The sequence below is a fragment of the Vulpes lagopus genome, chromosome 2 (genome assembly GCF_018345385.1).
Source record: "Vulpes lagopus strain Blue_001 chromosome 2, ASM1834538v1, whole genome shotgun sequence".
Taxonomy (NCBI): Eukaryota; Metazoa; Chordata; class Mammalia; order Carnivora; family Canidae; genus Vulpes; species Vulpes lagopus.
Genome location: NC_054825.1, coordinates 55,777,098 through 55,789,297, shown reverse-complemented (window position 1 = coordinate 55,789,297; position 12,200 = coordinate 55,777,098). Strand labels below are relative to the sequence as shown.

Below are 12,200 nucleotides of genomic sequence, written 5' to 3'. Positions count from 1 at the left end.
AATACACCAGGGCTTATCTTTAAGAGAAAAAAAAATACCCTTTGGAATTTTACATGCTTCCTACAATTGCAATCCGTAGACAAAGTGACAAACACTACAGCAACCGGTATAAATACCATGTATTTCATTATTCCCTTATTACAGTGCCACAAAGACCAGCTGCCACATGAAGCATCATGAAAACATAAATTACTGGTTATAAATAGTGTATATAAAGCATGAGGCCATCCAAAACCAGTCAGTTTAGCATAGGCTGCCTAGCACAAGTCTGAGGAATGGATGGGCCCGGTGGGGGAAGCTGGGCAGGATATGTGGATCGCAGGAGAGCAGCCAACAGAAGCCGTAAGAGGGGCTCTGGAACAGTTAAAGGGGGATAAAGTGGAGTTCTCAGGGGCCCGGAGGAACAATTCTACTTTCAGTTGACCCTTGCCACCCCAAGAGGGACTGATTCACAGATTGCTTATCACCACTATTTTTAACTTCCTGGCAGTCTAACACAGTGCAATGGGAAAATCGCCCAAAGTAAATACACAGTCTCATTTGATTCTTCTCCTGGCAAGTAATTTTCTATTATTTTCCATTAGAACCATTTCCAGGATAAATCACACTCCAGAGGCAGAGCTTAAGCGTGAGAGTCCTCCAAGGAGCATCTATTCTAGACTAGGGGAAGCTAAGGAAAGGCATGTCTGCTCTCTGCTCTAGATGCATGTCCAAAAGAAGCCCTTTGAGAAGCTTTCCAAGATTTCACTTGCAAGCCTCCTTTATTGTTATTACTATTCCTCTGAGTCTTGCTCCCAAGCAAAATTAAACATAGTGATATATGATTATTTTTCCACGAAACAGCTTAATGAGAATGACATGTCTTGAGCATTTTATTCATGTCAGGCACTGTACATGTATCTCCCCTGGAATCCTCAACACAATCCTGTGAGTTGGGTACTAGTATTATCCTCATTTACATACGGGAAACAGGATCACACAGGTGAAGTCACTTGAGATTTTACAGTTGAAAGGGCATGACATAAATCTAAAAATTCAGATTTGCCTCCCAAATCCATGCTTTTAACTAGTGCACTGTGCTATCTTACCTTATCCATGTTACCACACTATGTTAATACAGTTTCACACCAAAAAAAGGACTAGTTCAGCCAGTTATGAACTTAGGAAGAATAGATCAATGCATAACTTGCACTGAGGGTTTTTTTTTAAAGATTTTATTTATTTATTTATTCATGAGAGAGAGAGAGAGAGAGGCAGAGGGAGAAGCAGGTTCCATGCAGGGAGCCACGTGGGACTCGATCCCGGGACTCCAGGATCACGCCCTGGGCTGAAAGCAGGCGCTAAACCTCTGAGCCACCCAGGGATCCCCCTGCACTGAGTTTTAAGAAACACCCAAGATAGCTTGAAGAGATCCATTAGAGTCTTCATGGACCCCAAACTATTCCAGACCTCACATTAGGAACCACTGACCTAGAACCACCCGGATAGCATTTGCAATGTGAACCTTCTAGGTCTGCACAAAAATAGTTAGTTAAAAATATTGTCGGATGCCCTGGGATACAAAGTCAGATACAATCAAAACTCTAAATGACATTCAAGGCTCTTCTTAAACTGGCCCTCCGGAGCTTTTCAAATCCATCCTCCAGAACTGCATTATTCTCATTGAATCTGAGTCAATAGGTGGGAGGCCAGGGAATCCAAACCGTTAGCAAGCTCTCCTAGAGATCTTCATCGGCAGGTAAGACTGAAAATGATTTCCGTCCTAATCATGGCTCTTCAGACCTGGTAACTCTAATCATCTAGGGCAACTCACCGCTTACTAAGCACACGACCTACTCTCTCAGCCCTTGTGCTATTTGCTCCTGACTATTCCCAGCCTGCAATGCAGATCTCACCCTTTCCCCCAGGCCCAACTCAAAGGCCTCCTCTGGGAAGCCGTGCTGGCTGTCTACTGTTAGGATTTGTCATGTCTCGGACGCCCCCACGGCCCCCTGCTTACATTCTTCCTTCTCTTGTGGTGAGCTGAGCTGTCCCCTTGTCTGACCCAGTAGACAGTAAGTTCTTTAAGAAGAGGACAAGTTGGGCAGCCTCGGTGGCTCAGCAGTTTAGCGCCTGCCTTCGGCCCAGGGCGTGATCCTGGAGACCTGGGATCAAGTTCCAAGTCAGGCTCCCTGCATGGAGCCTGCTTCTCCCTCTGCCTGTGTCTCTGCCTCTCTCTCTCTCTCTCACTCTGTGTGTGTGTGTCTCTCATGAATAAATAAATAAAATCTTAAAAAAAAAAAAAGAAGAAGAGGACAAGTTCAGACTGACCTTCTTTGCTCCCCTTGCTCTTAATACAGGCACTGGCCATAGAAGGTTCTTAATAAGGATTAGCAGGTCTCATTTGCCAGAAGAGACCAGGAGTAGCTACTGTACTGGAAACAGACTTCTCCCCCTCACTGGCTGGAAGGAGGTGGGGGGAGGGAAAGGAAAGAGGTGCTCATATAAGAACAAAACAAAGAAAAACAAATGATGGTTCATTTTTCCCTTAAATGAGCCAGAGTTAAGAATCCACAAATGATTCTTAGGAACCAGTATTTTACTGATGATCAAAAATTTCTGTAATAAACTCTGACATAAAGTGTTAATATTTGCATCTATCATCATTATCAACCAACTTCAACCACACCAGAAATGGAGCAACTATTTCCTGTACTTGACTGTACTTTCCCAGGTAAGCCTCAGCCACCCTACTCCACATTTTCTAGTTGCATCAATTCCCCAGGAGAATAGAATTTTACTGATGAATGGCTAATGTTCATTGAGCACCTACTATGTTCAGGCACTGAAGCCTCTATTTTTTTTTTTTTTTTTTGCAGCTTTGCAATACTTAGAGATATTTTCTTTTTTATTTTTTTTTAATTTTTTATTTATTTATGATAGTCACAGAGAGAGAGAGAGAGAGGCAGAGACACAGACAGAGGGAGAAGCAGGCTCCATGCACCGGGAGCCTGATGTGGGATTCGATCCCGGGTCTCCAGGATCGCGCCCTGGGCCAAAGGCAGGCGCCAAACCGCTGCGCCACCCAGGGATCCCTGAAGCCTCTATTTTTACACATAATATCTAATTCTCCCAATAGCCCCCTGAGGTATGATTATCGCCATTTTGTAGATGAGAAAACTGAGCCTAGAGAGGTTAAATAACTTGTCTACAGTGACACAGCAATGCCAGAATTTGAATTCAAATGGCCCTGACTGCAAAGCCCATGTTCTTAACTACTCTGTTAATTTTTTAATAAGATCTGTACTGTTTTGCTCACGGGGCAAAAGCTGGAGCCTGCCTTAAGGGGGCACTTCTAACTGGAGGCACCAGCAGAGCCGTCCCCTCAGTCCTGAGAATGCTGGGCTCATGGGAACCGGATGCCTAGGCCTCAGTGAGCACAGGTGCCTGGCTGCTTCGCCAGCACAGCATCTCATGGGGTTTCACAAAACAGAAGGGCCAGGGAGACTTGGGACACCCCTGGTCTCATTCTCTCATTTTTAAGATGAGGAAACCAAAACCCACAGGAATTAAGTGTCATCCAGGTCCTACAGTCCATTGGCCACGATGTGGAGGCTTAAACCCACATTACTTGCTGAGTCAGGCTTGTCTTTTTTTCCTCAACTTGTTTTTTTGTTTTTTAAGATTTTATTTATTTATTTGAGAGAAAATACACAAGCAGGGGAAGGAGCAGAAGGAGAGGGAGAAGCAGGCTCCCTGCTGAGCAGAGAGCCAGAGATGTGGGGCTCCATCCCAGGGTCCTGGGATCATGACCTGAGCCAAAGGCAGATGCTTACCTGTTTAACCAACTGAGCCAACCAGGCACCCCTCCTTAATTGGTTTTTCAATCACAAAAGAAAACAGAATCACTGTAGCAGTAAAACAAAGGCTTACACAAAGAAAAAACTGTCCTCTTGTCTCGCTCTGACCCTAGGCCCTGCCTTCCAGAGACCACCAATGTTAATGTCTGGGTTTGTACAAGTCGTATGTCATCACAGTATTTCCTAATATCTCTGTTTCTCTGTCTCTCTCTCTCTCTCTCTCTCTCTCTCTCTCACACACACACACACACACACATACACACACTCTTTAACAAAAATGGAATAAACACACACACTTACCCATTTCTGAAACTTTTGGCACTTAACATATGCTGAATACATTCCCAGGTCAGTGAGGCCCAAGGCCCCACGGTCTAGAGGCTGCACAATTATACTCACACGTTCCCTTATTGGTGGATGGTCTGACTGCCAGGCTCGCCTTCTGCTCAGCACCCTAATCCCGTTTAAGTAATGAGCTCTGCCAATACTAGGGTGGTGGGGGGACTCTTACTCATTTAGTTTCACTTGGATCAAAATGAAAACCCAGTCTAAATGGAGTGACTAGGGAAATAATTGGTTTTCAGAGAGTTGGTTCCATTCCCTAGCACATCAGAAGGCTAACACTTCAAGTAAACCAGTCTATGAAAATGAAATATTTTTACCTGCTCGGTGCCATGAACTTGGGCAAGCTGATGTTTCTTCATCTGTACAATGGAAAAATGACAGTACTTACCTCATGGACTTGTGCAATTCATAATTAAATGAGCTAATATACAGTGGCTAACATGATGTCTGGCACACAACAGCATTCAGTAGCAATGGCTACTATTATTACTGCTATTTCTGAAATGATGGCTGGCATCCACAAATGGTCAAAAGAGAACACAGGTTTTGATAGGACGGCACATGCTTTATAGGTCTTGACCTGTTAACGTGTTACCAGCATCTGGAATAGTCATCACCCTGTATCTATGGAATGCCTGTTGCCTCAGGTGAGGGGGCAGAGGGTTGGTTGGTAGGCCTTAGATGGATCTTGGCAGTTGAAAATTTAAAAGACACTTTAGAGATAATCCCCACATGACCATTCAGTGTTTATAACCCACCTTCTGTGAAATGATGGAAGGAGCTTTGATGTTTATGTCTAGAACATTTCAGCAGCCACCAATACTGCTCCTTCCAGCAGAGGAAGAAGATTTGCTGCTCTAAGACAGCACAAGAGGGCTTCGAGGAAAAAGTACTTAGAAAAGCAGGTAAGTGGAGACACGTGTTTCCAGAAATATGTCTTTAAAAATGCTGATAGGCTTGGGTTTTTCACCCTACATCTTTGAATATGTTTGTCATTTTTGTGGTCAGCACACTCCAGACTTTGTTTTGAAAGGGGAACTGTATAAATCACTGTATCATTACTACAGATAGTTGAGCCAAAGACTAATTTGTGGTTGCACACATGTTCACAACCATGTGAAAAATACTGCTGTCAGCACCAGGGCCCGCTTTCCATCACATCATTGCTTTTGCATTTTAATGGGCATTTGATTATTGCAAATCTGACAGGGAAAGCGTGAAGAAATTTAAAAAGAAAAAACAAGGAAGGAATAAGAAAGTGAGAGAAAGAAGGAAGACGGGAGGGGAAAGAGTAAGGGTGGAAAAAAAATCTTCCCCTCATTTTCTTATTTATAGCCTTAAGGAGGACTTCCAAGAGCTCCACTGGAAAGTGTGTTTAGAATACTCTGATTCTCTGCTAATGGTATTTTTAAAAAAAGAAGAAAAGAAAAGAAAAAAAGAGCAACAGACCTAATGTGTGTTTTTCAAAATCCTTTGATTCTAAATCCATTCAACTATAAATCTGGGTTATTACTTCAAAAACTAGATACATCCTGACTTTCCTAAAGTGACGTAGAATATTCAGTCCCAAGCCAAGAAAAACCCCAAACTAACCAACAGAAGTCAAGGAAAATTGAATACAGAGGCTTTCAACTTGAATTATTCAGTCCAAGGAAATTAAGTCTTTCATCTTTTCTCCCTAGTTAACTTTTAAAACATTTTAAATACCTTGCCCTAAATATTTTAAAATATAATCCAAGAGTGATCAAATTCCACTTTATGAGCTAGAGAGTACAGATAAATATATCAATTTTATCTAGAATACTCATACCCATTTTTCTCATACATATTGGTTAAATAATGACAGTACAGTGTCTACTGAAATGCTTGTGAAGTACCACTGGAAAGAGCTTTTTGATCATTTGATTAGTTTAACTCTAGAATTTATAATCATTACCCCAAAATACTTCTTAAAGATAACAGGCACTCTCTATGAAGAAACTACAAACAGTGACAACACTTTACCAACACACAGACACACACATACACACACACACACACACACACACACACACACACACAAAGAAACAGGAAAAAACAGTTTATGAGTTGGTAAAAATAGAAAACAAGCCTTCATATAGCTGACAAAGAACTACCAAGAGATAATCTGTTAAACAGAAACATCACACCAACACAGTCCTTGAATGTCTAACTGTATAGAATACATACAACTTTTGAAATATCTTTAGATGGGACAAAAATACATTGGTATCTCCCATCATTTAGTGTTTTTCCATGACCCTCCCTCATCCACATACTTTTTCCTTTGGCAGAAGAAAACCTACACATAGGCAGTCTCTCTTCTTATGTGGACTCAAACCTAAAGAAACATAGCCACGTGAAACATCTGTGTACTGATCTTCTGGAGTGCAACGTTGACGGGAGGTCAGCAGTCTGCAGTTCTGCATCCTCGGGCTCCTTTCAAGCCATCCCTGGTGTTTTAGCATCTCCATTCTATGGTGGGGGGAGAGCACAGCAGTTCCCGGAAGTATGGCCTCTGGACCCCTGGCAGCCCCCATGACTCTCGCAAGGAAATCTAGGAGGTCAAAACTATTTTCATAATAATACTTATCACAAGAAGCAGAGTTTTCCAGAGGCTTCATGATGTGTGGTATGGCAACATACCCAATGCAGAAGCAGAGCTGAGGATCCAGCTGTCTTCTATTAAGCCGACATAAAAGAGATTATATGCAAAAAAAAAAAAAGAAAGAAAGAAAAGAAAAAAGAATGCTGCTCTTTTGTTTTCATCTTGGAAAACAGTTATTGTTTTCATTACAATATGTTATTTGTGTAAGAATGTGAGGGATTTATTATTATTTTTAAAATAAATATATTTTAAGTGTTTTTCTCCATTTTCAGTTCTAATATGGCAAATATCAATAAATATAATTTACACAAACAAAAGCTCTTGAAGGGCCTCAATAATTTTTAAGAACTGAAACCAGGAAGTTTGACAAGTGATTTAGCACAATGCCTGACATACAGTAAATGTTCAATGCATGTGGGTGAACTGTCTGATTAACGGGATTTAATGATGATTTTTAAATGTGCAAGAGATGTCAAGAGTTCAATAAATGGATATAGCCAGTAAAGACCCTTGGATGACTTTCTTCAGGTCCTCTGCACTTGCTTACAGCATGATTTTAAGAACACTGGTGATATTATCTTTATCATACAAAATCCAATTCTTGGATAATACACCCTTGGATGACTTTCTTCAGGTCCTCTGCACTTGCTTACAGCATGATTTTAAGAACACTGGTGATATTATCTTTATCATACAAAATCCAATTCTTGGATAATACATCCTCCAGAAATCTTCGAGTTCTTTCCCAGAGAAGGTTCCCTCTGTCTTACCTCTGTATTTTGTGCCTATGGCTGTGGCAGCATGTAGCACGTGGCTATTGAAATTCTTTATTTGCACTGTCTTCCTTGGTAGAATGTGAGCACCTGGAGGATGGAAGTTCCGTGCACTGTCTCCCTTTCTGTTCCAGTACCCACTGCAGTGCCAAAATATGGGAGCCACTTCAAAAACCCACTCGAACTCCAGCCAGTCATCTAACAGGCACATAGGAGAATTACCAGAATTAAATAAAATGCCAAAGAATAATAAGCAAGTGGTGAAATTTCATTTGTTTCCAGCCTGGCTAGCAACCCAGCACCTGTCTCTTAGTGATGGTGAATTAGTCTTGCCCTGTTTGAGAATGAAGAGCAGCCCATTTAAAGAGAGCCCTCTCAAAGGAAAAACAAAACAAGAAAACCTGTAGGAACATTTAGCTCTTTTCGTCCTTCTGAAATGATACAAATTGCAAATGATATAGGCAAGTACTATTGAATAATAAATTAAACCAAGGTAAAAACTCACAAGGCCAAAAGTAACACTAAAGTGAAAAGCAGTAAATTACAAGAAAAGGACTGGAAAAGGGAAAAGCTAACAACCTCATAATACTTAGACGACATCAAAGAAGGTTGGAAAGTCATGCTCTAAAATCAATCAGACTTTGTTGCCATCTTTCAAGTGACATGCCCATCAGCAAAGAACATACATTTTCATTAGCAGAGCAAAGAAAGAATTTGTATGCCTTGGGTTAGCTTTGGCAAAGAAATAGGTAAAGTAAGTCGTTTCCATATTTAGCTTTAAGAATATGGCCATATGATAGGGATGAACATGTTGCCCAGAATCTGCTATGGAAGAGGTATCTACACACCTCCAAAGGAAGGGAACATCACAAGTAGCAATGAAGTGAAAATTTGAGATTGGGTAGCTACAGGCAATCTAATCTTCCGAAAAGCTACAGAAAGCAAAGGTCTTGAAGCATAAAGGGCTTGTCTATTCTTACAACCATCCAATATAATTGGATGTGTATCCTTTTGTTAGACTTTGAAAATAGCAATTTATTTCTCATTCATTAGTCTGATTTCAAACCACCCTTATCAGATGTCTCAATTATCAGAGACTCCAAGGTCATATAACACCCAGATGCTCTCCATATCTGTTTTCTTGATTCTATTATAACTCCGTTTTCCTCATTAGAGCTAGAGTCTTAGCCCAGGGGGAAATCCCACTATGGGACCGCAGAATGTTAGAGCTGACAGTGATGCCAGGAACTGTCTAATATAACCCCCTCACCTTTAGGAAAACCGAGGCCCAGAGAACTGAAGTTCCTTGCCTGGGGTCACACAGCCAAGGACTGTTCGAAGCAGACAGGGCCTCAGTCTTCCTTCCTCCAGTTCAGTGCTGTTTCCACGATACCAAAGCAAAGAAATATAGATGCTCATTTGGAAAAGTGCATTTGGACAAATTGCTAGCCCTGAGCACCATTTCCTCCCTACATAAATAAAAGCAATGCTTTCCACCTGCCACCGTCACCCCGGGAACATCCATGGTGTGCATGTTTATTCCCTCCAGCTGACCGTGGGAAGATGAAAGAGCATTGCCATGAAGCAGCACTGCTGACTCTGGAAGGAGAGGAGTTGGAGGGAGCCAAGGCACAGACTTGAAAGTGGCCCCTGCTGAAGTCTAAGGAGAAACAGGATCCTCGCCTCACCTCCAAGTGTTTCCCCAAAGTATCAGTTGTTTACAAAGGAAAAGAACAGTGACTCTATAGTGGAGAGGCTGGCAGACACCACCTTACCTAGGGGATCAAGGTTCACATCCCCGGAAACGGGACAAATCGACATCCCATCCCCCTGACATAATATGCTACAGAGGGCACTTCACCTCTTGGTCTTCCTCCAAGTCCTGGCCTCCATTTAGCCATGAGAAAACACCAGCTAACCCACGCTGAGGGACAGTCCGTGAAGCACCTGACTAGTGCTCTTCCCAAGGTCAAGATCACGAAAACAAAGAACAATCAAGGAACTATCACAGGTTGGAGGAGACCAGGAGATAAGGCCACCAAATGTAATGTGGGATCCTAGACCGGATTTTGGACAGAAAAAGGATACTGATGGGAAGACAGATAAAATCTGAATGAGTTCTATAGTCTGGGTGGCAACATTGTGCCAATGTTGATTTCTTGGTTTTGATAACTGTCCCATGGGGATACTGTGTGGAAGATTAACTTGAGTGAGCTGGTTGAGGAGTGAGCAGGAGCTCTTTGTACTATCTTTGCCATGGTTCTCCAAGTCTACAATTATTTCAAAACTTAAAAAAAATTTAAGTGGCTCATGGTGGGCAGGAGTCATATAGCTGAAGACTTTCTAGTCCCTGTTCAGCTCCTTGTTAAAATCAACTTTTCCCTCTTCCTTTCAAAAGCACATGACACAAGCTCTTTTGTTTCTCACTTATTCTGATTATTTGTGTGTCTTTTAAAAATGACAGTTTGAAGGGCAGAGACCAGAAAGAATCTTCATCACTGCTAAGAGGACCTCATCCTATGTTATTCACAAAATAAGTCCTCACTTAAAAAGTGGGCAATACCAAGACATGGAAACAATCTAAGTGTCCACTGATGGACAAATGGATAAATAAGTTGTACATATACACTGGAATATTATTCAGCCATAAAAAAGAAAGAAATCCTGCCATTTGCACCAATATGGATAGACCTTGATGGCATTATGCTGACAGAAAAAGATAAATACTGTATGATCTCATTTAGAAGTGGAATCTAAAAATAAATAAAACATAGTCACAGAAAAAGAGATCAGATTTGTGGTTATCAGGGGGAGGGGTTGGAGGAAGATGGTCAAAAGGTACAAACTTCTAGTTATAAGATAAATTAGTACTGCTAGGGATGTAAGGTACAGCACAGTGACTGCAGGTAACACTGCCATTTGGTCTATCTGAAAGTTGTTAAGAGAGTTCTCATTACAAGGAAATGGGCTTTTTTTTTCTTTTTTTCCATCTATATGAACTGATGGATGTTATCTAAACTTATTGTGTTAGTCATTGCACAATAAATATAAGTCATTAGGCTGCACACCTTACACTTACACAGGGCTATAAGTCAAATACATCTCAATTAGACTGGGGGTGGGGGGAGTCAGCTACATGAATAAGAGATACTCAATAACCCATGCTCTCTTTCCATACCTCTCCTTGCATGCATGTCAGACCCACGTCTATCTGGGATACCTGGGTGGCTCAGCGGCTGAGCATTTGCCTTTGGCTCAGTTCGTGATCTCAGGGTCCTGGGATCAAGTCCTGCATCAAGCTCCCTGCAGGGAGTCTGCTTCAACCTCTGCCTATGTCTCTGCCTCTCTCTGTGTGTCTCTCATGAAGAAATAACTAAAGTCTTTTTTAAAAATAAAAATAAATAAATAAACCTGCCTATCCTTGGAATTCACGGAGAAGGGAAGGATTCCGGTGCTCCCACACCGCTCTCCCTGACACAATGACTCTCCTCTGGGGTAGAACAGACACAGAGCATCTCCTACTAAAGCCCCATCCCCACCTCCACAGAACTCACAAACACATCTCTGAACAGGTGATGTTAGAATGCACCTGCTTCCCACGGATATGTTATATGTATTCTGTTGCATCTCATGATTTTGCCTCAAATTGCCCATTCTGTAAGTGAAAACATACCAGCTGTATTCAAAGTCACTTTTCGGTGTCTTCACAGCATCTAACACAGCATGCTGCCCTCACCCACTAAACACTTAAGAAGCGCATGCCGTTCAGTATTCCCTGTGCTCTTTGACTAGACCAAGTGTTCAGTCATCCTTCCAAACTTCATAAATTATATCACCTCCTCCAGGAAGCCTACCCTGGACACCCCTCAGCCTCTTCCTTTGACAAACCTCCTCCTCAGGCTTAATCACTTCCTGCTCTGTTGTACCCATGTCCCTGGTACATAATTCTGCTTCAGTACTTGTAACACTCTATTTTAATTATCTATTTACAAATCCATCTCCCGATCCAACCATGTAACAGGAGCTCCCTGAGAGCAGTAACTTTGCTTTATGTATCCTTAGCCCAAAGGACAGTACTTGGCACGTAGTCAGTGATACAATGGATGTTTGCTAAATCAAAGAATGAGTGTTCTCACTCTCTGGCTCCTACTGCTCAGGAACTTACTGAGGTGGCAGCCACAGGGAACATGCAAGCATTACCTGCAACAAGCAAACACAGGTTGCAAAAACATTCCACACGTCTTTTGGTCCCTGCAGTGAGCTCGCAGGCTCCAAGGAACCATAAAGTCATCATCACTACCAACACTTCACTGACACTCTGCAGCAAACGGAATGGTAGTGAGCCTCCTGACCTGCTGATCTGATCTTTATTTCCCTATGAGCATTAACACTTCATAGGAAAGGAGTTGGGGCAACCAGACCGGAAGGGTCTCTCATGAAACCAGGGCAGCTGTGGTATAAAGAAGTGAAATCTGCCCAGAATGTTCTCATCAGAAACTCTATATCAGCCAAGTCTGTGCTCAGAGTGGTTCTCCTCTATTCCCCTGTTGGCATGTGTTATGATAGCTCCTATGTTTTGGCTGCTGCACTACTATCTCTCTGGTCCCCAAACTAGAA

General features: G+C 42.1%; 1 protein-coding gene across 1 annotated transcript in view; it reads right to left on the bottom strand.

The window, feature by feature from the left end:
• RORA (RAR related orphan receptor A) overlaps positions 1–12,200 on the bottom strand; it is a 702,197-nt gene that overhangs the window by 646,645 nt on the left and 43,352 nt on the right. The gene's annotated exons all lie outside the window — the stretch shown is intronic.